The sequence below is a fragment of the Haemaphysalis longicornis genome, unplaced genomic scaffold (assembly GCF_048455015.1).
Source record: "Haemaphysalis longicornis isolate Haplotype H1 unplaced genomic scaffold, Haemaphysalis longicornis Haplotype H1 scaffold_14, whole genome shotgun sequence".
NCBI classification, from domain to species: Eukaryota; Metazoa; Arthropoda; class Arachnida; order Ixodida; family Ixodidae; genus Haemaphysalis; species Haemaphysalis longicornis.
In genome coordinates, this window is record NW_027526245.1 from 56,581,059 (window position 1) to 56,606,546 (window position 25,488).

The 25,488-nt window shown below is 46.4% G+C and overlaps 1 long non-coding RNA gene across 1 annotated transcript in view; it reads right to left on the reverse strand.

Moving 5' to 3' along the window:
• Positions 1 to 518: 518 nt before the first annotated feature.
• LOC144165118 (uncharacterized) overlaps positions 519 to 25,488 on the reverse strand; it is a 50,830-nt gene continuing 25,860 nt past the window's right edge. The window contains exon 5 of the long non-coding RNA XR_013321372.1: positions 519 to 1,140. This is a non-coding gene — a long non-coding RNA (uncharacterized LOC144165118). The remainder of the gene's footprint in view (positions 1,141 to 25,488) is intronic.

The window sequence follows — 25,488 nt, forward strand, 5'->3', positions numbered from 1 at the left end:
AATATTGTTTTTGCCGAGAAAGAGAGCACGGCAATAGACAACGACGCAAGGAAGAGCAACGGGAAACACTCTATTTTTCGATCATGATGCACCAACTTTCCCAACGCCTTGTTTTAGGGTATTATGTTCAACAGTGTATATTTTGTTATTTTCCCACGTTTTACTAAACAACATTTGAAACATTTTCTGAATTTCATCTTCACAATGACGTGCAAAGCATACTGTTAAAATAACTGTCATTGGGAGATACCGAACAAACATTGCTTAACTAACTGCGAAAGTTATTACACTGCGAAAGGCGTTTCCATTCTAAGCATATTTTCTTAAGTACCGCTCTTCTAAAAACTGGCTAACGACCTACTTTTACGAAACCGTGCGTTGCCCTCTAATCCCTACATCCCTTATTCCTCACGTACATACTCACGTAGAAATATGTACTGAACTTCACTTAGGCCAACAGCACCACGCCGCCGCAATTTGCGACAGTACACAAGGAACAAACAGCTTTTCAGCTTCAACCCGGCAACCGTGTTTATTTGTGTCAAGCCAAGAGCCCACAACCAGTGCCACCAGTGATAACGATGATATCGCTGCAGAGACGCCTGCCGATCAGTCGACATCATTCAGGTCACCTAGTTTCACGTGTCCAGAAGCAATGGGGCCTTCGGCGCCAGTTGCCTCAGGGCTGAGGAAACCTCTCCCAATGTTTCTATCAGGCCCAAAGTAAGACAGACCAGTTCCTCTTCTTTCATTTCTTGTGCCTTCAATGCCGGAGCTACCAAGTGGATTGGTTCTAGGCGCATTGCTTCCACTGCCTGGAAAATTCAAACTTCTGTCACTTTCAACGTCCCCGCCAAATTCTGGGTCAAAGCTCTCCGTAGTGCTAAGGCCATTACTGCCCACGCCCAACCCACCACTTCCACTGCCGCCAAGTCTGCTTTCATCTCCAATTATAACCTCCCTGCTGTTGCTCCTGGCCAGCTGCTTCTTCAGTTCTGATATTTTGTTTTGAAGTTCCTTGCTTTCTTTACGCAACCTAATTATCCTTGGAACAGTATAAAGAACAAGGAACCGTTTTTTCCTCTTGAGTACTTTTTGATGCAACGGTTGAGTGCAAACGCTGCTTCGGCACGTTCCAAACTGAAAGAGAATAATGGCGACAAAATATTACTTTTAATACGTGCAGCGGCATATAGATGCGACATAGTTTAGCACAGCTTCCATCGCATTTGCCTGAAGGTGGATGTCTGCGATGCCCCAAATTGTATTTTCAATTACCTACAGCAAGTGCAGTCACAAATCTCTACCTAATGTCGGCGCAAAATGCACAACGTGTGGATTGAATTTTTGAAATTTTCTTGCACTTATTGGCACTACATGCTAACGGCACCGCAACCACTCCTCTTGGTCTTATGGCCCCTGCAACCTCTTCATAAAAATTGGCCGCGTATCTCCTCCTTTCATTGCCAATGCCTATAGAGACGGTAGTCGTTCGTCAACATTTTCCAATTAAATGCCTCCTTTCGCATTCCCGCCCACCCCTCATGCTGTTCCTCTCCCGTCGCGCTCCTCCCAAGCTAAGCATTCTAGAGGTTTGCTCTAGACAATTTAAGCTGAGCGCATGTCACTGCTCCAAGCCGGGTGCCTCGATGAAAGCGATGCCGTACGGCGGAGACGCCCGTGAATCCAAGGGGCCTACTTCAACGTTTAATGAACCACATGCCTTACTCCACGTGCGTTCCAAGACGAACGCACGTTCCTACATTGCAAGAAGAATGTAGAACCTATCTTGTAGAACCTTTCGTAACTGTTTCCGTTTGATTTCTCAAATTTCCGCTAGTGAAGCACGCGACAGCAGGTTACGGAGAAAATTGTTTCTATGCAGTAGATGAGGTATTTCCTTTGAATGAAGCGTCCATGAATCTGTTATAAAGGAACACTGCAAATATCATTTATATATTGATTTTCTGCCTCATATTTGCTTCATGTTTTGTTCTTGTTCAACCATGATGACAAGTATGAACATTGCCGCCGGGCTTAGACGTTGAGATGTGTCTGTGGGTACATAAACCTAGTGTGCAGCTTATGTTTCACTTTGGCCGGGTGGCTGAATCGCATTACAGACAGACAGTTGGCCACACAGACAGTCCATCGTTTTCTCGTCGAACTAGCCCAAGAAAAACAATCATCTTTAAACATATCGTACACCTTTCACTAAGCGCCTCATGCATGAATTCCGGAGCAAAACATTGCTGCTTTTCTTTGAAATTTTATAAATATGAACACATAACGTAAGTGGCCGAACTACGTACGTGCTACTTCGGAAACAGCATGAGTCGATTGTTTTATAGCAGATGCAAGAAAAATCGACAGATGCTCTTTGGTTTCTTCTTTATGTTATTTTAAAACTTCTTAGTGGGAATAACAAGAAAATATTGCTTTTGAAAGGGGCATGACAGCACTTTCCCTGACTGAATATAATGCACTGAATTCTTTCACAAATATGTGGGAAGCAATTAAAGCGACATTATAGCTCCCATTTCGGAGCCTAAAATAGTCTTAAACGAAAAAGATGTTCTTTCAATAGCGTTAGTTATCTATATTGGTCTGAAAGCAAACTATCCTACAGATGGTACGCAAAATACCTTACATACAGCCCCAAAATCGGCAAAAAATAAAAGATCAGTGAATGACAGAGCGAGTTCACCTGACCACGCAAAAAAAATTCTCGCTCTATCGGAATGGAGGAAAAGATCTCACAGAAGTTCCTCTAACGAAAATAACTATTTGTATAGTAAGAAAATGTGTATAAACTTTGTTCTGAGCTTTATTCGAGCCACACCGCACCGCTGAACTACAAGATTCTATGTTTTACAAACTTAAGTCGCAAATAAAAAGCAGGTTAAAAACTTGTACTCACTAAAGAAGCAAACATTTCCGCGTGATAATTGCAGAGGTAGCAATTGCCTGATATCACTTTCTAGCTATTAGCGTATGGGTAGGGATAAGGCATCATTCACACAGCCGTTTTTACCCTGTCGCATCACCGTCACGTCACCGTCTTCCGTCATAGGCGACACTTTTCGCGGCCAATTGAAATCTTACCTGAGACACTCAACAATCTCTCCTCACTCTTTTTAACCATGTCTGGGATACTGACACGATGCCTTGATCCTGGAAACATACTGACATCGTTCTTATCCCCAAACCCAAAAACCTGCATCTAAAGACAATCTTAGACCCATTTCGCTTACCTCGTGCGTAGGCAAACTTCTCGAAACCATGGTGCTTACCCGCCTCGAATTTCACATGGAACACAACTGCCCCCTCCCCTACACCAAAACAGGATTTCGTCACGACATTTCGACACAGGACACACTGCTCCTCATCTCTCAAGATCTTTACGAACTCCCAAGCTCCTCCCAACTTCGCGGCCTCCTAGCCCTTGACATTCGCAAAGCATTTCACACAGTTTCACACCAGGCAATCCTCGCTAACCTTGCCCGAACAAACTGCGGGAGCCGAATATATAACTGTAACAAATCCTTTCTCTCACACCGCACAGCCTCTTTAAGCACCCCGGGATCGTCGCCTCCATCTTTTTATTTCACCTCTGGCACCCCAGAGGGCTCAATCCTGTCTCCAACCCTTTTCAACCTTGCACTAGCCCAACTGCCTTCCCTCCTAGACTCTATCCCTCATCTCTCCTCCACCATCTATGCCGATGATATTAGCCTCTGGTCCTCCAATGGTAGCCCAGCTCAACTCGAAAAAACCCTTCAACAAGCATGTGTTGTAATAAACAACCATGTTCGCACATTAGGTCTCGCTATCTCCCCTTCCAAATCGGCTCTCATGATCATAACGAACAAGAAAGGCAGAGCCCCTGATCGTGACCTCATCAACATCTCCATTGATAACACCCCAATTCTCAAAACAGACACACTAAAAATTATAGGTCTTACTTATCACTACTCCGGTAGTTCCTACCCTACACTTCGAACTATACACTCTCAGATCGAGCAAATGATTTATCTGCTGCACCGCGTCACAAATCGCCACTCTGGCTTACACGAACAACACCTCCTACTTATTATAGACGCGTTTACCATGTCCCGCATACTGTACACAGTGCCATACCTGCATATCCACGCCCACCCAACTAACAAAACTAGAGGCAGCTCTCTGTAAGCTCTACCGCATAGCCCTCGGCGTGCCCCGCTACGCTCCTACTAACAATCTTACCGCGACCGGCACTTTTAACAGTATAGAAGAACGTATTCAGATACACAAACAAGCCCAACTTCAGCGCCTTCAGACATCTCACTAGGGTCGGGCACTGGTGCAGACGATGGCCTACCCTACTTCTTTGCTTCCTTCAATACCCACAACTTCCCCTCCTGGGGCCACGTTCCTTCGTATCCGCATAGAACCCCTGCCTAAGAATATGAACCCCTCCAGGCATGCCACCCGCCGCTTTCTACTCTGTAAAGCCCTCAGCAAACGTGTCTCCTTTCTAGAAAAGCAAGGATCAGCGGTATATTTTACAGACGCCAGTCAGTTTCCCTGTACGCAAATAGAAACCGCAGCCTTCTTACGCCACTCGTCGTTGGTTTCCGCACAAACGTCTTTTTTCTGCCCGCCAGATGCCACCTCCCCAGATGAGCACTCCATCGCTCTTGCCATAGAGCATGCTGCTCTCACAACCTCCACCGAACACTCCACTTATATCTCCACAGATTCGCAATCCGCCATTCGAAATTATTTACTCTACACCGTCAACCCCTTTTCTTCTAACTTAGTGACTGACACTCTCAACAGACATCCTTCTCACCTATTTGTCCTGGTATGGGTACCTGGCCACGCTAACATGAACGGCAACGCAAGAGTAAACGCGCTTTCCCGAGATCTATCCCCGGGTCCGTCTATGCTCTGGCCAACCTCATACCATCCTCCTTCCACTCGTCTTCATGATCGTGAGACCCGTAAATTCACTTTACTTTCCTATCGCCTCGCCCGCCAAATCTACCCTTCTCCAGACCCGCGTCTCACTCGCGCCCAAAAAGTTCTTCACCGCCAGGCTCATAACCGCTCCCTCCCATCTCACCACATTCTACATCGCATTCGCAAGTGCTCCGGTCCCCCAACCTGCCCTTCTTGCGGCGCATACCCCTCTATTCCCCACTCCTACTGGGACTGCCACCCCCCCGAAGCTTCCCCCCTCGCTCTCCCGCATCACCTGGTGGGACACTTGGCTGGCTCCCCCGCCCGGAACAGACATGCGGGCCGCCCAGGAGGCTCTCTGCCTTCATATCCAAAAGATCTCCAAGGACATTCTGGACTACTATGAAGAGAGTGACGCCTCAGTATCTGTCGTTTAGCTGACCTGGACTTAGGTCAGTGACTGGGCAATAAATGTTTTATCTCTCTCTCTCCCTCGCTGAAGACGCTGCGACGGTGAAGGGAACCAGAGCTCCATGTTTCCGTTCTGTATACGGGATGGGACCATGTCCCGCGCTAAACCAGCCAATCAAAAAACTTACTTTTCATTACGGCAATTATAGTCACCTTGCATCGTATATAGCACAATATTTTTGTGTACATTTCCCATAAAGCACGCTCAATTCTAGGCTAAACTGATCACAGGCAGGCGACCATGTACTCTGACGGGGAGCTCCAGTACAAACGTTACTCCGTTCCGTCTCCGTCGCGGCTTTTTGACGTGACGCTGACCTGACGGAGAACGTGACGGGTGTGTGAATGAGGCCTAACATTGAATGCTGTGCGCCATTAGCTGCCGTGAAAAAAAGGCGGCTCACTCAATTCCGGCATAAACGTTCCTAAATTTAACACTAATGCTTCGCATTTCGGAAATTAGTAGTGTACATTGGTTTTTGCGAATGTGTGCGTTTGTTTCTAACGCAGCATTTAAGTCTCCTTTATTCTTCGTTATATGAAGTCACACCATGCTCCCCATCCTATTAGAACAGACAGCTTAGCATTTCCCACCCTCTGCGCCTACATGGTATGTGTGAAAGTGGGCCTTACCCTTCCCCAATAAAAACACCATGCGGCACTGGTTCGAGATGACACATATACGGAAACCTCTGCTTATCGGTGCTTGCCGGCTACCAGGAAGAAAAGCTTCAAAGCAGTGCCATGAGATCTGATTAAGTTGCAATATTTCTGCGAAAATTTGGTATTGCGTAGAGGGCGATCAGCGTTATAAATACTCCCCTGCACATGTCTAGCGATTCCTTGCGCTAAAGTTCATTTTTATTCCGCTTTCTTCGTTCATTCCGACACAATTGCTCCTCTTAGTGCTTATTTTTGTGCGTACATATTAGGTTAGCGGTTCCATGTTGTCTATAGTTTTCGCACTATATACGCGCTTGTTCGGCGTACCATTCTTCATATTTCATCTTTTCCTAGGCCCTTCAACACGCTATTTTTTGTGTTCAGCTGGCGCTGATGAAACTCGTTGGGTAGGCTGGACGGTGAATTTAAACGGAGAGCTTCTTCAACACAAAAGCATTGCTTCGCTATGTTGGTGAAACCACGCTGCCGGACGCTGTTTCCAGAATGAGCCCTCATATAGCGTACGCAAAACGCGTTCACAACGGCTAATGCTGGACCCGGGCTGACGTGGAATTTTATAGCAGCGCGTGTCTCAGGAACCATGAATATAGGGCAACATTCCGCACGTAGTGACCCATGGCGTTGTGACCCAAAAATAAAACAGAAAACAACACTCGAAGTCGACGGTGTGAAGTAAGCTTATCTGGCCGCGATGAATGTTAAGTTTAAATGGCCGGAGAGTCGACGACGTTATAATAATAATGTTAGAGTTTGAGCTCCCTATGGAACGTCACAGATGTGCGACCAATATACTCAAGAAGACTAGGATGTTTCATAAGCCTCTGGCCTTACATAACGCGAACATTTGCGCTTCTTCATTCTTTTTGTGCAAGGCTGCCACGGTTGAGCCTAAAGGTTGAGATTCGTAGTTCCTGTGATGAAAGAGAGATACGGCCGGCGTATTTAAAGACTAATCGAAAAAAATTACACACAGAAACTCGGTGCGGGGTGATTTCTTTTTGGCATACCACATATTGATATCTTGTGTATACCAGAAATAAAGCAAGAACCGTGCGTCTAATAAAACGTTCGCCCGCAGTCCCAGTTGTCTTTCATCTGTGCGTAAAAGTATACCGCTGCGGCATAAATTGTGCTGTTACAACAAGTAACGAAATGAGGGCGATGAGCAGGTTTTAGGCTTATGCGGTGGCCGTCAAAATACTCGGTGGCAATCTTAGCCGAAGACAGCACTGTCATCACATTTGAATATGCCCAGAGAAGCTCTGCAACGTTTCTTTATCGTACTTTTGTTGCACACAATATCGCACGGAATTGTATATGGTTGCATACAGTTGAGAATGTCCAGGAGCCACACGTCTAACGAAATGTTATTTTACCAGATTAACATACGTTACCCGCTGCGATTGCTGAGAGGATAACGCGTTCTGCGGGTGATTCCAAAAAGGCGGGTTAAATTCCTGCCATGGTGCCCACTTTTCCGATGGTGGCGAAAAGCGAGAACCCTTGTGTGTACTGTAGGGTGCACAGTATGTACAGTACTGGGTACACGCGAGACTTTCTGTGGTTTATTTGTACGGGTACACATACCCAAGTGGTAGAAATGAATGCGGAGCCCCCCATACAGCCCCCTTCATACCCCCGTGCAGCTTCAAGTGCTGTCCGTGCATGTCTTCTTCCCCTTTGTGTAGCGCCTAAAAGCTAGTTCACATTTCAAAAAACATGAACAAACTCGCGGACCTTCTACGAAATCGGCAGTAATATGTTTTTAGAATTCCGATCTCTTCATTACGCCCTCAGTGCTTCACAAAATATCGCTGAGACGCACGACTCTCTTCGGGAGCAGAGGCCGCAGCAAGATGTCGTAAGCCTTGTACAAGCGTGGTACCAACTGTTAGGAAAGAACAGCACCCGTTGCAGAACTTTATGTCGACTAGTCCACCCTTCAATGAAAAAAACATTCTGCGTTCGTGCAAAAATTAGGGCACGCCAAAAAATCTCCTGTGCTAATACTGCTTTACGCATATTCAAACCCTTCCTGCTATGTTCTGGACGTGCGAAGCCAAGGTTCACAAAAAAAATTCCGTTAGAAGTAAAGCCCAACTCAAAGGAGGCGTAAAATTTTTAATTACAAATTTTTAAAGAAATAAATAATGCTTCTTGATTAGTGAGATATGGTACTGCTGTGGTTTATGTGTGCAAATTTTCGTTTTAATTGCTGATGGGCGATCCCGGAATGCTTAGTACTCTCTATGTATTAACCGTTAATATAGTTACTGCTTCGTAAGGTTGGTATCGACTGGTGCGACTGCTATGTTTTGTAGAGCAGTCGCAGGTCGCATTGAAAACAGAGCGGAGCTGACGGTGTTGACGAATAAGTTTTGCCTCAAGTTTTGCCCAGCTCAGAAATAACCAGACATTTCTATGCGCTTTGGCTTGTTTTGTGCGGTGGCTCCCCTACGCAGCTCGTTCCCTACAAAAGTGGTCGCAAATTAGACTACGCCCTGTCTCATAAAAAAAGCGAACGCTGGTCAGAGCTACGCTAGCCATTGGCGAAACGGGAGAGGTGGGGAAAAGTCTCAGGGGTTTTTCACGGTCGATGGGAAGCACTAGCAGCAGCTCCGAAATGCACGCCAACGAAAGCTTTACGCCATAGCACTACCCAATTCATATTCGGTGGCTAACAAGCGCTGCCAAACAGAAAGCACACGAGGAAGTGATGGTGAAGATGGCAAGGTGGTAAAGCGAGCTCCGATAACGTACGAATCGTGGGCGCTGACATGATACAATTCCCATGGTTGCCAGCGCAATTGTATTGCGCCTGCTAAATAGTTGTTTAGTAATTATTTACCTAACACAAAACAATTGAAGCACAATAGTTATATATAATTGCCTTAGTAATTCAAATCAAATCAATCAAATCATTTATTTGCCTACATATATGGTAGATGGGAGGGCGGCGGAAAAAAAGCTGCTTACAGGCAGCTTGACCAGCCCATAGCCCCTGGTTGGTTCAGCGCAGCATCACAGTTGCACATCAGTATATACCATGTAAGTGGCATTATAAATGAACTGAACACAGTGGAAAAAAACCCTCTCCATTCCTTGGGAGGAGGAAATTAATACTAGATATTTCAAAGCTTTCAGTGTAATTAGGCTGTAATTAGCGAACAAAGAGTAAATGTGTAGTTCAGTTTTGTTTTCGATTTCCTTTAACTGCGCTATGAAGTGGCGAGGCCCTTGCACCTAGCTTGCGCAGTGCGGACGTGCAGTCTCCAGCTCAGATGTGCGTGCGTGCAAAACGTGGGCAAGCCGGATGCGGCGCTGAGCAACTGCCCCCCGTGCTGTTTCGAGGCTGTGATCCATAGTTTCACGTTAAGCACCTTATCTAGTGCACCTGAACTGACGCCGGAACATCGATTCCGATCTGAACTTGGCCACCGCAAGTTCACTACAAGCTATGGAGTGGCAGCCAGCTATCGTCCTCGTTGGAAGAGAAATAAAAGGAGTTTTTATAACCGTTCCGTATAAGTTGTTTTATTCATAAAACTTCGTACAGCTCTCCGTGCGTGGAAAATTCGGGCAAACGTTCGTGCAGGTACAATGAAAAAATGAGTAACAAAAATCGGTTTTTTTTAAACAGTGACAATGAGTGAACGTTATCTACTCGCTTTGTGCGAACAATTACTGCCCCCCTTTAGACCCGCAAGCTGCTCCTTGGAAGTGGTAGAAAGCAGCTAGGACTTGATGAATACAGAGAGAGAAAAAAACGAGACACGCCGCTGACTGATTTCGCATACTGCCCTTGGCATGGATTCTGCCACTCCGTTGGCCTGCGATCGACCGCGCTCTTTCCTTCCTGTGTTTCTATGGGACTCACCAGCAATATCAGCGTGGGCCCATGCGATAAAGTTTTTTTTTATTGTCGAGAACGGTTGCACATTCAGCGAAAGCCGCAGTTTACTTCACTTGGATTGGAAAGCATTGAGCGCCGCCCGAAATGTCACAGGAAGCAAAATAAAGCGACACGGAGCAAAAAATGCGTGGAGATTATGACGGAGATTCATTTTCTGTGCACCCCAGTACGGATCAGCTGATTCCTTGGCGTCCTCACGCATGCGATTAGTCGCGTTGGAGCTTGCGCGAAAGTGATGTGTGAGTGCTGATACGTCGTGCTCAAATAGTCTCACTACGTATAAGTCACACGCTAAACCGAAAACACGTTGGTTACCTACCCACAGGAAATAAACTACACAATGCCGCCGACGCCGCCAACACAAAACCCGCCTGACCAGCGGGCCGCTATGTTACAATTAATCCCCGCATGCGCCACTAGCCGGACGCGGAAACGCCAGAGCAGCACGTTGCCAGATTAATACCCATCGCTTTCGCCGTTTTTAGTAAGCAAAAACGCAGCTGGCAACCTTCAAATCGTTGAATCATGTCAGCCACGCACAGTCGTACGGATCCAAAGCATTGGCTCAGCGGCGCGCTTTCCCTCTAGAGTCAGTATATTATCTCTATTGAAGATGATGACGGGGGCGCGCAAAATCAAGGAAAAAAATTAGTGTCCTTCCGCTATATGAAGAAGGGTAACCTGCGAAGCTGAACGCAGTGAAAGCGGTGCACGAAACAAAACAAGTTTCTTCGTAATGTTCAATTGCGTATACTTCCTAGTTAATTAGATGAATGAAACTTGGAACGACCCCAGCTTTATTCGAAAGAAAACATTCAGCTGTCTGTTTCCCTCCAGCTTTGTACGCACCTTGACGTATGCGTAACGAACCAACCTAATCCACTCGACCTCTGAAGACACCACGCAGGTCGTGTTTGGCCACGTGACGTCCACGTGTAAACTTCCACCAGAACAATAGACATGTAAACTATAGCTGCGTGTGCACGCCCCCCCCCCCCCTCTCCCTCCACTCCGAATCCGGGCGCGCATAAACCGGCAAGCGGTTACGTGCGCTGGTCCAGAAGGGACAGACACCTTCACAAATGTTGGTCTGAAAGCCCTTTGTGTTGAACACACGTCGGCGTTCCAAACGACTATGTATCTTTTTATCTGGGAAGCCTTCTTATCTATTCGATGAGCTATTGAGGCGGCTTCGGCAGCGGCAGCGGCTTTTCCTTGTTTTAGCGCCCATTCGCGTTTCGGTTTGGGCCAACGCCTCAGTTTGGGCCGACGCCTCTTCAAGCACGTGCGTCTGGCCCACAGCAAGTTAAAACCTCTAATGGCTAGCGGACAAACACGTCGCTGTCAGTTTGCCTCCTCCGTTGTAGGCATCTTAATGTCTCTGTCACACACCAACCCAGAACCGAACCGCTCGATTACGATGGACAGCTGACCGGGCGCATTCAGCCATGAGACTTCCACTTTATATCTCCCACCAGTGCGACGCGCATGTCATCGGTAGCGCCATGCAGCCCAGCTGTGCGTGAACGCCTCCCCTTGTTCCACCCCAACCGGTGTGAGCATAAACCGGGAACCCGTGATGGTCACATACGTCGAGTGAACTACACTAGCGACAATGTCTCTTGGTGAGCCTTTCAAGCTGAATAAGAATTGTGGGCTCGCGCCGGCGTTCCAGCAGGGCAAGTTGCTCTTCAACCATCAGGGATTCGCAGCTATTCCGATAGCTGTAATTTAATGCGGCAGCGGCGGCGGCTACATGTTTAGCGACTGCGGCGGCGGCAAATTTCGGTAACTGGGACGCGCATGCGCACTTCTGATGATTTTGCGCTATGATCTGATAATGCTGCTACCGCCCTTGTCAGCCCATTGTGTAACTTATATAAGAGGCATGTGCGCGCTCTCTCCCTCGTCTTTCTATTCCCGACCACTCCATCCGGACTTGGCCACTCTGGACTTGTAAGTCGCCTTGTACATGAGTTGGAGCTTCATGCGAACCTCCACAGCGCTGTCCTTTGAGATGTGGCGACGAAGGGCCCGCAGGGTTCCTTGCACATCGATGGGAACGCTCACTATCTGTCCCCAGATGCCATACTGACCGTGTACCGTGAGACAGACGCCTCATGCACATAAACTATAAGCGGGGTGCGTCCAGGCTGTCCTCGACCAGCGTTCAGGCCAGGGAGATCAGACAGGCGCGGCGGGTATACCTAGCCGAGGGTGGTCGTGTACTTGGGTATGACACTCTTTTGTAGAGACTCCTTGCATGTTGCGCACACCATGGAATTCGTAACGCTTCAAACAATTGCGGGAGGTTTTTGGCCAGCACGCGAAGCGCGGATTTCTTTCCGCCGAATGTTTAACGTTTCCGACTTAGCGGACGTCGTTGTCGAACCAGAGACTATCGAACTTTCGCAACTGACGTAGAAATAGCGATTCAAAAAATCGCGTTTCAGTTTTAAATCCGCACATTCTAACGCGTTGTCCTGCCTCACGCCAGGCAGGCGTCAATTCCTGCCTGGTGCATTCTCGCGGGGTTGTCGCTGTTACGTTATTGTGCTTCGCCTTGACTGCTCAACCTTCGGCGCTTTGCATCAGCTTCCCATTCCTGGTCGGTTCATCTTTATCTGCGGCGTCGTTGACTCCACCTTCGATGCTCGCGCTATGCTCATCGAATGATCTTTGTTCCTCCAGTCAGCGAACGGCTCGTGAACGCCCCATGGCTTGAAGGTTCCGTACACCGGAACTATTCAGCGGTAGACGTCCTTTGCGGGAATCGTTTCCCCAGAACCCGGACCGCCGCCGCCTTTACGTCTGCATTTTTAGCGTTTCGGGTTTGTGTCACGTCGTTATAAAAGCAGAGGGTATCGCATACCCCCGAAGTGGCGCCGATATGGCGATCGAGGGAATCGCATCTGAAATCAAGTGCACCGCGCTGCATTTCTTGGGGTAACAAAGAAAGCGGAGCGAGTAGGTAAGTTTTCATGGTGAAAAGAAGCGCGTAGATACAACGAAAACCAGGAGGCGCAAATACAACGGGACGGAGCGCTACTATGAACTGAACGTTTATTGAAAGAACACGAAATTGTATACATGAAAAAAGAGGTAACATACAACATAAGATACTGCTGAACTTAAGCCACCCAAAGGAAACTTTTTTATGTATCATCCAGACAATAAAGTTCAAGGTGAGACGCAGAAACGCGGGTGTACTTTCACACTTGTCACCTATTTTCGGAATATGAGCTGCCTCAACGATTTCGCGTGTCTGTTGATCATGGTGTCAAAATAGAATAGAGGTTTTACTGAACAGGAGATGGCATATACTGCCTCGCAGTAAAAAGAGACCTCCTAAAATGGCATTCCTGGCTTTCATGGAGGTGACGTTATGTCCTGTGCTAAGCTTGTCGTTCTTGCATTTTTTCAGTAAATAAAGAAATGGCAGTTTTAGGTGTTGCACTTTTCCAAGGTTGCAAAATCGAGGCTGATATATTTGTTTTTTGCTTGAACTGTCGGATGACTTCAAACAATGCTGCCATAGGTAAAGTGGTGTATACTGAACATCTATTATGTTTCAATTATTATGAGTGAACATAGGCTCTATGTATTACTCTGTGTTGTAATTGTTTGGGCGAAATATCAGTTGGGCGAAAAATAACACTTACGGCTGCTCTTTTTGCAGGTTGGTGAATTTTATCGTTATAAGAGTGGTGCCACTGTTCGAAAGTCGGCACCGGAGCCCCCCGGGACCTTCAAGCTAATGTTGGTTTGTGCTGTGTTTAACATTGGTGAGTTTATTGCTCTGGCTGCGGTGAGGGCAAGTTGGCTTTTGTCAGGTGATGTGGAGGAAAACCCAGGACCAATAAACGAGGAACTAGAGCAAGAACTTGTAAAGGCTCTGCGTTGTTTACCCCAGATAATCGAGGCACAGGACAAGCTTCTGAAACAACTCGAGAAATTAGAGACCGGGCAGCAAGAACTGAAGGAAAAACTTCAAACCCTCGATTGCAAACTCGAAAGGTTGGAAGGAGATTTGCCTACTGCATCATCAAGCGAGGAAAAAACAGAGCTATCCACTCAACACAGCCAGCTTGTTGACAGCATGAGAAACGCTTTATTGAATCAGGATGATATAGAAAACCGGTCGCGTAGAAACAATCTTTTGTTTTTTGGTCTGTCTGATGGGGGTAAGGAAACGTGGGATGAATCGGAAAAGAAAGTGATCGATTTGTGTGCAGAAAGTTACGTGTAACAGTATCCTCCTCCGCAATTGAGCGTGCCCACCGAATCGGCAAGGTCGGGGGTGAGAAACCTCGGCCAGTTATTGTGAAATTTGCGTTTTTCAAGGAAAAACAAAGAGTTATATCTGCTGCTTCAAAGCTAAATTGAACGGATTTTTCTATCGGTGAGGATTATTCCAAAATCGCTCGCCAGCAAAGGCAAAAGTTACTAGAATACGGGAAGCAAACTGACGCTAAGGTTACCATCAAATACAGCAGGGGCAGAATGGAGGCCAAAATCTCAAGTAAATCGTTCGTGTACGACAGTGCAAGTGCCTCAGTGAAAGAATGCGCTCAATATCGATTGGTGGGCGCTACAGCGCCGCGCAAGAAGGGACTTCCCCAGACCCTAACAGTTATTGTTGTCCATTGCCAAAGCATAAAGAATAAGGTTAACGAGTTTGATACCCTTATTCGAATTTCGCAACCCGATGTTGTTTTTGGAACTGAATCTTGGCTAGATGAACATATTTCAGATAATGAAGTTTTTCCAAGAGGTTACACAGCCTACCGCAAAGACCGTAATACGCACGGTGGGGGTGTGTTCATTCTGATTCGAGACGGCATCCCAACCGTACCAATACAGAGCGCAGACAACAACTCCGAATCGGTTTCGTGTAGAATAACGTTTTCTCAAGGCAACGGTTTAGTTTTGGGGTCCTTTTATCGGCCTCCTGGTAACTCTGATGTGTTGCCTTTGGTTAGTTTGTCTAAAACCCTTTCGGCTCTTTCCTCCGAAGCAATTATGCTTGCAGGTGATTTTAACATGCCTAATGTTGAATGGTGCAATTTTCGTCCGGTTGAAAATAGTTGGTCAAAACTTCGTTCTGCTTTTTGCGAGCTTACCAGAGTTTATGACCTTTTCCAGTTTGTTAACTTTCCAACACGACTGGGTTCGGCAAGTGATAGCGTCCTGGACCTGCTTTTTATGAATCGTAATACTTTAATGAAATAGGTTGTTCTAACTCGAGGCATAAGTGATCACGATGTTGTTGCGGCTACCATAGAGTAGAAAAAGATAGAAATCAGTAGACCTCGTTCACGAAACGTTTTCGCATACGATAGAGGCAGGTTTGATGCCAACAATTCTGAACTTGATACATACCTTCCGATGTTTATCCAATGCTGTCAGTCCAATGACATTGAAATATTGTGGGGGTTGTTTAAAAAAAAACTGTTGTCTCTGGTAAACGTTTATGTCCCATCGAAAATTGTAACTGCCAATCGTCGTGGTGATAAACCTTGGATTACTAAAGATATACGTGCGTCAATTAAACGAAAGGCTAGGGTGTACAAAGATTATTGTCGCACGCGAAGTGCGGATTTATTTAGAAATGTTAAAGCATTAGGCTCTAGCCTGAAGACTCAGATAAAGCTGGCGAAGCGCGAATATTTATCGTCCCTTAATAGCTAAATCAAAACAAATCCAAAGGAAGTATGGCGTTATGTTAAAAGTAACAAAAAAGACATGAGTGGAATTCCCTTTATCATGCACAATGACGAACTTATTAAAGATGATATGAGTAGAGCAGAATGCTTCAATGCGTATTTTCAATCCGTTTTTTCTCCGCCAAGCACTATATCTCCCGTTACGACACTCAGGTCATTACCAGCATTGAATGATATCATAATTACTGAATCAGGCATAAGAAACCTTTTGAATAAGCTGAATCCCCAGTCTGCGCATGGTCCCGACGGTATTTTAAACCACATCCTTAAACGTTGTGCTGATCACATAGCTCCGTTTCTAGTCGCATTGTATGATGTATCGATAAGCTGTGAAAAATTGCCGCAAGAGTGGAAGTTAGCCAATATCACGCCTTTGCACAAATACGGCGACCGTGATAAAGTATCTAACTATAGACCGGTATCGCTAACCCCCGTTTTTTGCAAGACACTGGAGCACATAGTTTATTCTTGCCTTATAAAACACCTTCAAGATAATAATTTTTTCACTCCGTCTCAATATGGCTTTCGCGCAGGCCTTTCTTGTGTTACACAGCTAACCGAATTCGTACATGACATAGCTTCATCATTCGACCAGGGCATTCAATTGGACGCTGTATTTTCGGACTTCAAAAAAGCTTTTGATGTCGTCCCCCACAGTCTTTTGCTGCATAAGTTGTCATTTCTTGGTATTCGTAAAACCCTCATAGACTGGATTAAGGATTATCTCAGCGGTCGTAAGCAATGTGTTGTGATAAATGGTGTGTCTTCATCAACAGCTGATGTACTGTCCGGGGTGCCACAGGGGTCGGTTCTGGGGCCGCTTCTTTTTTTTAATTTTTATCAATGATTTTCCACTGGGTTTGAAATTTCAAAGTACAGTGAGGCTTTATGCTTTGTATTGTTTTGTATTGTTATGTTATGTTTTGTATTGCCCAATCAAGTGTGTTGATGACACCACAGTACTGCAGTCTGACCTCGATAAGATTGTGTCTTGGTGTGCTCAGTGGCAAATGAGTTTAAACCTAACTAAATGTTTTCATGTGCAATTTACTAACAAAAAAAGGTAGTATTCAGGTCTTATTACTTAAATTCCCGCGTAGTACAAAAGCTAAATCAAGTAAAGTATCTTGGCGTAACATTCACGGCAACACTAGATTGGACCAGTCACGTAGATTTAATCACAACCAAGGCTTCGTGCCTAATTGATTTTTTCCAAAGAAATTTCAGCGACGCGCCGCAAACACTCAAGGAAACACTGTGTATTACAAATGTGCGCCCAATTCTAGAGTATGGTTGTGTTTCTTGGGACCCTTTCACGAATGTACTGAAAGAAAAGTTGGAGAGGGTGCAAAAAAGGGCTCCCAGGTTTGTAACAGGTAATTACGATTTCAGAATAAGGTCTTCTGGAATTCTTCAGGCCCTGGGATGGAAACCCCTTTGTGGATGACGGAAAGTTCAAAGACTTAAATTTTTTTATAATATATATTATGGTAAGACTGGAATAAATAAAGAGCGGTATTTAAAGACGCCTAGTTATAGGTCCGAACGGAAAGATCACTTATATAAAATTAGAGAATATACCTGTCGATTGAATGTCCTTAAATTCTCTTTCTTTCCAAACTCTATTGGCGACTGGAATGCTCTAAAAATACCAATACTTTCTGATTCTAATTTCCTAACGGCCATTGAGGCAGCATTTTGAGTTGCTGAAATAGCCCATATATTTAACGTTGCCTTTGTACTTCTCGTGGTTGTTGATTTTTGATATGTATAATTACTGCTTTCGTTGTATAATCTTGTGTTTTGTACTGTTGTTACAATGCTGAACTGCAAGTGTTTAGATTTCTCATGTATAAAGTTATGCATGATTTTATTTCGGTTACAATTTTGCTGTTTGTATTCTATTTTCTACTGTAACCCCCCTACAACAATGCCCAATGGGCGATGTAGGTACTTGAAATAAATAAATAAATAAATAAATAAATAAATAAATAAATAAATAAATAAATAAATAAATAAATAAATAAATAAATAAATAAATAAATAAATAAATAAATAAATAAATAAATAAATAAATGAAGTGAACTTTATGTCATTACGGTAACAAAACATAGAGGGAAAACCGCCGAACGCCGTTGCGTGAGGATAACGTGCAAAAGTGGGCGTGTGTGTATATTATAAAAACAAAATGCCCAATATACAAGGTGAGGACGACGATGACCGCGCTGAACTATCAACTGGTTTTATTCCGCATGAAGCACAATATATAGATAGCTCTCCAACCCAAGATTCATCGGCGTATGCGTAGAAAATTTACTTGTTTCTCAGACAAGGTGAGAGACCATGCTGACGCATCTCTCACCAATCAGTAATATTTGTAGGGATTCCAAAATTTCACTTTACAGCCGCGTTTCTCCTTTCCTAATGGTGGTAGTGTATTGTAACTCCGTCGACCAGTCGTTACAGTTCAAACAATGCCTTGTCAGGAAGCCTTCCGCATCTTTCCCCTCGTCCTCGTTTTAGTGAGGCCTGTGGTGTCTGAGTACACTTAGGCCGGGTGCAGACTGTTGCCGCAACTGTCGCAAACACTTTAAAGAATGACGTCATAAATCACGTCTCATCCAACCAAACTACGTGGCACACCATTTTGTGACGTCCATAGATCACGATTTGGCGTTTGCGTCGGTAGTATGAACGTAGCCATAGAGCTTGCAGCCGCAGATCCCACTTTTTTAACCGGGATGCGGAAAGGGGAGGGCCACTCTTCGAAAGTCTCGTGCAAAGGCCGTGACTGCCACAAAGTAGGTAACAAAGTTTTGAAATTGTACTTTTTGTGTTTATTGGCTGGTTTTCGACACAACCCAAATGAGCACAGTTACCTGCCTGGTTATAACGAGCTCATACTACATGTTTTTATGCCCTCAAAACTCTGCTCATCTTTGTACGAAAAATTAAAAGTTGAATAAAGATGTGAGCGTTTTTAAGACAAATCAAGAATTCATAAAAGACAAACTAGAATACCTAATTTTCCCCTTTCGCTTCAAAACACGTCATGCCCGTTCATTGTTTGCATTACGCTAAAAACCCCGTTAGGGCCACTGCCGCACTTCATGGCGGTACTGTTATGACGCGTTTTTTTTTTCTACTGAAAGCGTTATGCGTTATAGAAAAGAAACTTGGAGATGGCGTTTATTCAACACTGCTCGTTTCTTTGTTAAGCCCACTGTCGTCCCTGTCAAGTACATTTTTTTAAAACCGACCTCTCATGTGAATGTGCGACGTTCTTCTAGTGCACTTACAGGGTAGTCGATTACGTAAGTAAACACATTTTTTACAGCGCAGGCTATTGTGATAGTTCAAGCTTCATGACATCCCTACTGCCGTGAGAACAATGACGCAAGGGTTTCATTGTTAGTGATACTTTTAGGTGGAGCCACACAATGCAAATAAATATACACGCTGTGGGTGTACCAGTGTTGAGGAATTGGCATCCCCATTCCATTCCAATTCCATTCCGAGGAATTCGAACTTGTCGTGATTCCATTCCTTTCCATTCCTGGGAATTGCAGAATTTAGCCCATTCCCATTCCGGAATGGCGGGCAGTTCAATTTCATTCCTTTAATTCCTGCACGTAAAAAAGCCTCAGACGCTATATCGAGCTCTCGAGGAACCCATCGTGAATATGACGTTATCCTACGCGTTGAAAACTGCAAAAGTATGCAAAATGTTCCACTTGTCACCGATTTGGGAGATGGTAGCATCTTGGTTGCATATCTCGTGCAAAACAAATACCCTTCTTATGCAAACATTTACCATGCCTTCCTAACCAAAGTAGAAAATTACGAAAGCTTAGAGGTCGTTCAAATTTCGCTGAAAGTGCATCCCGCTGATCGCCAAACATTCCAACTTCCAATTCGCGAGCGAAGAACGAACCCATGACACGATTTCTCGCGGACAAGTAACGCATTTAAGAATGATCTAAATGTGCACGATTATGTGGTTTATGTTATAAAGATATACTATTGCAATCCGTCTTCAGGGTCGACGCATGTGAAGTCTTATTTAGAACTGTTCTTTTTTCGAGATTTTCAAGTTACGTTTTTGACAGAATAGAAGCCCAGTTTCAGAGAGAGATAGGAAGACTTTATTTACGGTCCCCGGTTTCACGCATGTGCTGTGGGTCCAGAAATGTTATGAGAGCGTTTCGGTAGAGCAACCGGTATATATGGAAATGTATTAGTTTTTTTTTTTACAGAACGCCATCGGTCCCATTAAGAAAGCTTTCGCGCTAAAGCGGTGGTAGTGTCACACTTCCCCTTTTTGCATAATAAGTATTGGGATCCCGCTACTGATTTTGGTGTTTGCAAGTTCGCATGTTTTAACGGTTTATTCTTGCGACGCGAGGGGAAGCAGCTATTACGTTGATGACCGTTTGGTTGCACAGACTGTCGCGTGCTATCTTGCGATGTACTTTGGGTACAGTCGTAAAGCGTAATCATAAAGTATGGTGTGGATAACTCACAGGCATGTCACGCGGAGCTTTCTCACATGTACACGCGTTCTAAATACTTACTTGAATGATTTCAATTGAAATTACAGCATTTAGCACTAATGCTACTGTACCAACGCGATAGACGGGAAGGCAGCGTCACAGACCACCCTTAACAGTTTTGCATTCACAGTAGGAAAATCGCCACCGCTTCCACGTTGACCTCCGTTTCGCTTGTTCATTGCCCTGGCACTACCTCAGGCCCATCCGTTCAGTACATGGCATTATTTATGACCCCCTCATTTAAACTGACAGAGCCGTATCGTGCCGAAGCCCTGGCAACATAAAGAAGTATGGTCAGGCAGTTTGTTTCCGTGAATGCGCAACCAATGTGCACGAGGACCTGATCAAAATTTTGAAATGAGGCCTCCCCACCTGAATAGTGGCGATGCTCGAACTATCACGCCGACGACTAAGGCTTCAGAAATCAGGTACGTTGCACCCCGGGCGCAAAGGCAACGTGCAAAGAAACACAGCAATCAAACGACGAGCCACTTTGGAACTACTGGAGGAGGTGGCCGCACTTTCGCATCGAAATGTCGCACTGCTGATAGCTGTCAAATCACTGGAAAACAAGGGCGCTGCAGGAGCCGGAACTGTTAGAAACAAACTCCCTTTGACAGCCGTGTCTTCTGCATTGTCGTATTTAATATCTAACTCAATCGTATATCCCAGTTGCCCACTCCCGTACCAAAGCGTGGAGGTAGAAAGCTCAGTAACACATCCGAAGCTCGCTTCCTATGCCTATGGCGGGTGCTGGGCACGCAGGCCCTCACCAACAATTTTCGTTTTACTGCCTCTGTTTTGATTTGCTGGAGCCCCGGGGCCCCGCTGCTACAGGCGGACAGAGGGTCCACAGGTTGGCGCCGTATTCCCGGGACATGCCTACCAGGTCGGCTTACAAGGTACAACTATATTTATTGCGCGCAGGGCACGGAGGGTGGGAGGTGAACGCCAAGCAGATTGATTGTTTCATGCTTCATGCACGAACGGTTTATATTGCTAGCTCCGAGATTTCGCAGCATCAGCTTGCTGTGAGAAACACAGCGGATTCGGATGCGCGCCGTTTGTATTCCCCACCCCCCGCTTCTTGACGATATTCCCCGCTGCTGGCCTGGGCACACAGCACCTGCAACTGACACGCTGGTCTGACATCGGCGCCACGGACTCTTGTACAGAGAAAGCTATGCCTCAAAAAGCCGGCCAAACCATGAAGAGCCGACCTAACGTCGTCACCGGCCCGCCGGCAAGACGCGCTTGGGCTGATCGAAGTTCAGTTTCACCAGCACTGCCGCAGGCTTCGCGGGTTTGGTTGCTCAAGATGCCGGGTATACCTTCTAGTTTTCATCGCCAGCGTTCCATTTGAGATATACCGACGCAGTCGTCACCACAGACTAATTATGAAGCCGGAAGGTGCCAGCGATGGTGACGTCGTCGCATAAAAAATCACCATTCCATTCCCATTCTATTCCGGGAAATATTCACTTAATTCCATTCCCATTCCATTCCTCCAACCGTTGCCCTTTTTCCATTCCCATTCCATTCCGACACATCAAAAAGGTGGAATGATTCCGGAGTGATTCCAATTCCGGAGTGGTAACTCCGCAACACTGGGGTGTACATTACAGTAGAACCCCGCTCTTACGTTCCTGAGTGCTGGGTTTTCCCGGCTGCAACGTGGTTTCTGTCTAGTCCCGACGCAGCTAACATAGAGTCCCAAGTATTAAAATCCCCACTGTTACGTCGTGGCTCAGACTACGTTCTTGGATCATTCGTCGCAATCTGACACTCAGAACGTATTCACGGGATTCCACTGTATGCCGTATTCCCTTATGTTACCATCATCATCATCTTATGTTCGCTGCATGTTGAAGGGCTGTCCTAAATATTTCAGGTCAGTAGTGGTCACCGTTTAACGAGTCCATGCATCTACAGGTAGTTTTTGCTGCGAAGATGTATACGTCTACCCCAACCCCTTCCAGGAGCTTTCATTCCGATGAAGACACTTTTCTCGGCCCCGCTTCGGGGTCTCGTCCTGGCCACCGTTCACTCATCTTTCACAGCCGATATTTCCCTCACCACCACCAATGCATATTTAAGTAGTCGCACATTCGGCTCACATCAGCGGCAGCGTCGTTTTCAGACGATTGCGGTGAACAAACCGAAGCTCGAATGGGCGTAAAAACGACTGAATGCTGCTGCTGTTGCCACCGCTGTTGCCGCCACAAATTCCACTTTTCCGAGTACCTTCAGGTTGAAGGGCAACTTGCCCGGTTGAAACGCCGGCATGCGCACAAAAAATATTCAACTTGAAAGGCATCCCGAGTGGCACTTTCCCCGCATATCTTACGCCTAAGCTTACGTCCATCACCGGGTTCCCGGTTAACGCATGCACGGCATTGGGAGTGGATGGAGGGGGGGGGGGGGGCGCGTTCACGCACAGCTGCGCTTCAAGCTGCTACTGAGGACACGCCCGGCGTGCTGGTGGGAGATTTAAACTTGCAAGTCTCATGGCTCAATGCTCCCTGTCACCTGTCCTCTTTAACAAAGCGGTTTGGGTCTGGATTGGTGTGTTAGACAGTAAAATGTATACGACTGTGGAGGGTAGCGGAGAGCCACATGTTTGTCCGCTCGAATAAAGCTTGATGCCTTCCAGGTATTAACTCATTATAATACGGCCGCATGTCGTCCCTTTGGAGGAAGAAGACCGGGATTTAAACAGCGTGGGCCCGAGTCGAAACGCGAATTGGCGCGAAAACAACGGAAAGCCGCTGCCACTGCCGCCACCATTTGCCTCCTCAAGTTCACCTCAAGGATGAACAGGAACGTGCCCGCGTGGAACGCCGTAGACAGCCAATATTCATCCTAAAGAGCTTTTAGAGCGACACTGTCGGCGGAGAATTTCGCTTCTAAGAACGAGCACATGACCGGGTGCCTGTTTATGTGTACACTGGGTGCGAGAAGAGAGAAGGGTGGAGGGGGGTCGGGGTGTGCACGCCCATCTATAGGTTTCATGCTCTCACTGCAGACGTGTCGGTTGTGCTGACGGGTGGATTAAACATGGACATTCAACGGTCCAATGCTGCCTGTCCGCTGCCCTCAGTGGTCAAGCGGTTCAGGTTGGTGTGTTATAGAGACAGTATTCCCTCCTACGACGCGGGAGGGAAACATGCAGCTCCATGTTTGCCCGTTAGAACAAAGCTCGAGTTCTTCCAAGATTCATTCACCTTACTGTTAAGCAAGTACGTTCAATCAAAATTACAAAGAAACGCCTTTGGTTTCGCGCACTCCGTGTAGTGCGTCTAGCTTGGCATGCAGGTCTTCTTTCTTCACTGAGCGGAATGACACAAATTTCTGGTGTATCCTTCTATCGTATCTTTGCTCTTCTCCGGTTTTGTTTGCTGTCACTTGTTAACCAATTCGGGGAACGCATGGTCCACCTGTTCCCCATCCACATTATGTGAATTGCCTATTCTTTCCTCTTTTGGTTCTGTCTACACGAATTTGTTTCCGAAAACATGTTCTTGTTTCCTTATATCTAAGATTTACACCAATTCTTTTTTCCGTGGCACATTGGACTCATTAAAGGGGTCCTGAAATACCTTCCGCCGATGCATGGATGTACATGTAACCAAATAAAGCAATGTATTAGCAACCTCCTCCCGCAAGAAGTTTGTTAACGCGATGAGTATTAGCTGAGAAATCGTAAATCCAAAACCGCACATCATCGTTGCACCGCGTTTCCTCCTCCTTTCAACTTGCTCTCCGCTGTTGACGGTGCGCGAGCCTTCCCTCCCATGATGCTGCGCTCCTCATCAGTGACGTACTTCCGGTATTGCGCTGCTCATACTGCCGTCTGCTACGGGCAAGCTTTCTTGACACCATGAATCCCGCACTTTCCGCAAGGCTGGAAAAGTGAACGAAAAATCTGGCCGCATGTGTGCGGCGGTCTGGCCTGGCCCTTTCGCGGTGTACGTTGCTGTAGTTGCAATCAGCGGCGAACTCGCAGCCGCACGCGATCGTTCTCTTTGATGCACCGCGCACTGTTTATCCAAAAAGCGCCGTATCAAATGTGGCCCCGCTGGTGCCGGGTCTTCTTTTGCGGCGGTGGTAATTCCTGCCGGCGGCATGTAAAAAAGACATTTTAAACCGATACAGGACCTGTGCACAAAACGCTTCAATCATTTGACCAGTTCAGCTTGGGGCGACGCGTGGTGGAGAGCGGCAACGTTGGCAAAATATGCTCCGCCGCGGCTCTGAGCTTTCTAGCGCTGGAGCGAGCGCCATTTCTTTGACAGTCTGAAACATCGGTTGCTTTGGCATCAAGGCACAAACCACTCTAGAAGTCAGTTACGGTTCCGTGATCCCGGTTCAGCTTGGGGCCCCACCTCGCGACATGTGGGCACTGCAGGCGTACCACTCACTCCCATTGGGAATTGCGAGATGCGTTTGACATTACAGGCGGCGATGGTGTGTGTGTTTTGGACGCCTTTGTTTCGCGAGGAAATGCGACGTTGTGCTTCTGCGGGTGGGTAGTGCTTCCCATGGTCTGGATTATCTTTGTCGAGCGACGTACGACTCAACGTCGCATGGGGTATGTGCAGTGTGCGTGGCTAAAAGCCATCACGCGTTGTGTGCGAGAGTTACGTGAGTAGCTGTGCGTCCCCGCAAACCACGCGCGAGGTGAGTGCCGAATTTACGACGGGCAGGAGGATGCAACCCATCGTCTGTCAATCGCGGTTCAGACTTGCAACGCATGTTGTGACGTTGTGTTTGTTGTAAACGCATCTCTGGATTGTTTTGAAGTTGAATAAAATGTGTGCGTCAAACCCGGGCATTCGGTTCAGGCCGTTCTCTGCGATTGCACGAAAGAAGTGCCACGGGGCTTCAACGCTTCCTTTATGGAACGTACTAAGGTAAGAGAATATCTATGTCGTGTTATGGCCGTGTTGCATTTAATACAAACGGTTAAGCGTTTGTTTACACTTGTTTCGTTTGTCGTAAATTGGTCAAGCACTCCGGCACTCCGCTGGCAGATCAGTCGGCGAGCCGCCGCTCAGCAGACGACTCATCTCGTTGCCGGAAGTGCGTGAAAAAGCCGCCCAATAGCAGGAAGTCTAGCTCATGAGGAACATCTGGGAATCGATGATGTAGACATGTGAAGATGGCGGCGTCCAAAAACACGAAGGGAAGGGTGAGA